Raw genomic sequence first — 3404 nt, 5'->3', positions numbered from 1 at the left:
TCCGAAGACGCGGGGGAGAGAAAAGATGGCGGGGAAGTAGGAGGAGGCGCCGTTTCAACCTGTACCCTAACATGAACTGATTACCTACCAAAGAACTCCGATCACCCACGAAATCAACCTGAGATCAGAATTATACACGTCTGGATCTCTACAGGAGCAGAAGACGCCAGTGGGCAGGTAAAGCGGAGTGGGAACGTCGGACTGATATTGGAAGATAAACAAAAGGGGGAGAGAGCCACCAGAGGCGACCGATTGGAAAGTAATACCCCTAATACGAGAGTGCCCTGCGTCTGGGAACCAGCATTAACTTGGAGACTGGTTGAAAGCACTCAAAAAGAGCAAAGGATCGCAGGGGGGAAATTGTGGGAATCAGGGTGGCTAGGGACAGGGGCTTAAGTCCCCAGACTGAGGACAGCCTCCCCTGGCGCTGAGCCAGAGAGAGTGCAGTGGAGAAACCAGGTCTTGGTCTTTGAGCCACCAGCGCGCCCGAGAACATGTAGTGTCCGGCTCCGGTAAGGGGCTGGGAGCCTCGCCAGACTGCAGACGCCGAGCTGTGCTAACAGAGCCTGAGACGTGCACACCCCTCACGCTCCCCTGAGAGAGGTGCGAGAAGGCCCAGCCCAGCGTTCTTAGACCTGCGCCATTCTACCAGAGCCTGAGATGCTCGCGCTCCCCAAACCCTCCCCTGAGAGAGGTGCTGAGAGAGGTGCACGAAGGCCCAGCCTTGTGCTTTCGGACCCACACCCTGCTCTCAGAGCCTGAGAGGCGAGCGTGACCCACACCCTTCCCTGAGAGAGGTGCGCACAAGCCCGGCACTATTAGACCCAAAAAGACCAGGCACTCCCAGCCCAGGCCAGCAGGAAAATCTGTGTGGGATCGATGTTTGGAACCTCTCTGGTGGTCTGGAGCTGCCCAGACAGCCGCCACTGCAGTGGTTTTGGTACAAGCAGAAGATCCTGCGTCCCCAGGGACCGCGACTCGGAACCTGCTCTGCCAGCGGCCAAGGGGGAATTTATATGGGCTCTGCAGCACCCACAGGGAACCAGGCTGAGGCTTCTCTCTGAGAGGGAGGTCAGGGTGCAGTTTGCTTTCCTCTAAACCTACAAAAACCATCAAAAGCGGTCAAGGCAAGAGAAAAAAAAAAAGTGAACAAACATAAAAACCTCCAGAGAACAAAATCCTGAAAAAACCGGTCTCCTCAGAGCCCACCCCCTTGAGGGGGGCGGGAGGACTTAACTCCTGGAACATCATTGACTGAAAACCCACATGGTAGGCTCCTCCCCCAGAAAACCAACCAGGAAAGAAAAAAAAAAAAAAAAAAAAGACTACAAGGGAACAACCACCACTACTTCATAGGACAACTTTTATTTTTAACTCGTTCACACTATTCTGGTTCATTTTTTTTATATAGATAATTTTTTAACCTATTTACCATCACAGTGAGATGTCCAGTACATCAAATGCCATAACAACTTTCTAACCTGAACTTTTTGATACATACACCTGTGTTTTTCTTTTGCATTTCTATTTTTTTTATTTTTTTTAAATTTTAGTTTAGTTTAGTCTAGTTTATTCCTTTTTAAATTTATTTTCTAATATCAATATAGAATTAAACTTCAAGGTAATCCCCTTTCCCCAATCAATGCGACCCCTACAGGTAAACCAATTTTTAATCCCCCTTTATCTTAGGAAAGTTGAGTCCTTTAACAAAGATATCAAGATACATCCAAGAAGAATCAAAACAACCTTCCTCGCCCACACTGATAATTTATAACCACTCTCCCATCTTTTTCTTCCACCAGTGTTTTTGTGTTTCTCCTGATAGTATATAAATCTTACACTTGGGGTTCTTTTCGACAAGGTTCTTCCTTTATTTGCATATATATATTTTTTTCTCTTATATACTTTTATCGGTCTTTTTGTTTGTCTATTTTTGTTTGTATACCTCATAAATCTTACCTTGGGGCCCATTTGGGCTGAACCTTCTCTTTCATCTTCCCTTTCTTTCCTGTCTCTCTCTCTCTTTTTTTTCCTTTTCTTTTTCTTTTCTTTTTTCTCTCATTTGGTTGGGGAATCCTGATTGCTCAGAAGTGTCCCAGGGTGCACCCAGACTGCACCATGGTCGATACATCCAGCTACATCCGTTCAGTCACCTCTCACCAAAATGACTAGGAGGAGGAATGCCCAACAGAAGAAAAATACAGAGGATGGGCCTTCTGCAACAGAGCTAATGGCTATCAACATAGTTAATATGTCGGAAAGAGAATTCAGGCTAACAATTATCCAGGCAATAGCCAGGTTGGAGAAAGCCATGGATAACCAAACGGAATTGATTAGGGCCAAACGGAAAGCCACCAGGGAAGATGTTCACAATGTTAGGGCAGAACTGAAAGCTACCAGAGATGAGGTTCACAATGCTCGCAATGAATTCCAATCTAATCTAAATTCTCTCAAAGCTAGGGTAACTGAGACAGAAGATAGAATTAGTGATCTGGAAGACAAGGAGATAGAGAGAAACGATCAGGAGGAAGCCTGGAACAAACAGCTTAGAAGCCACGAAAACAGAATCAGGGAAATAAATGATGCCATGAAATGTTCCAACGTCAGAATTATTGGAATCCCTGAAGGGGAAGAGAAAGAAAGAAGTCTAGAAGATATAGTGGAATAAGTTCTTCATGAAAATTTTCCCATTCTCGTGAATGGAACCAGCGTTCATGTATTAGAGGCCGAACGGTCTCCACCCAAGATTATAGATTCCAGAAAAACATCAAGGCACCTGATAGTAAAATTAAGGAATCATAATTGTAGGTATAATCTCTTGAAAGCCGCTAGGACAAAGAGGCTCCTTAGTTACAGAGGAAAGCCCATCAGAATAACATCAGACCTGTCCACAGAGACCTGGCAAGCCAGAAAGGGCTGGCAAGATATATTCAGGGCACTACATGAGAAGAACATGCAGCCAAGAATACTTTATCCAGCAAGACTGACATTCAAAATGGATGGAGAGATAAAGAGTTTCCAAGACCAGAGAGGCTTAAAAGACTATGCAACAACCAAGCCAACACTGTAGGAAATATTAAGGGGGGTCCTATAAAAGAGTAAAAATCCTAAGAATAGCATTGAAGAGAAATATGGAGATAATCTACAAAAAGAAAGACTTCCAAAGGTAACACGATGTCAATAAAAACGTATCTATCAATAATCACTCTCAATGTGAATGGCCTAAATGCGCCCATAAAATGGCACAGGGTTGCAGATTGGATAAAACGACAGGACCCATCCATATGTTGTCTACAAGAGACCCATTCTGAACCTAAAGATACACCCAGACTGAAAGTGAAGGGATGGAGAAGCATCTTTCATGCCAATGGGCCTCAAAAGAAGGCTGGGGTAGTGATTCTCAT

Source organism: Enhydra lutris, unplaced genomic scaffold (genome assembly GCF_002288905.1).
Source record: "Enhydra lutris kenyoni isolate GAN:26980312 unplaced genomic scaffold, ASM228890v2 scaffoldscaffold34, whole genome shotgun sequence".
Lineage (NCBI taxonomy): Eukaryota > Metazoa > Chordata > Mammalia > Carnivora > Mustelidae > Enhydra > Enhydra lutris.
This window is presented reverse-complemented; position numbering follows the sequence as displayed.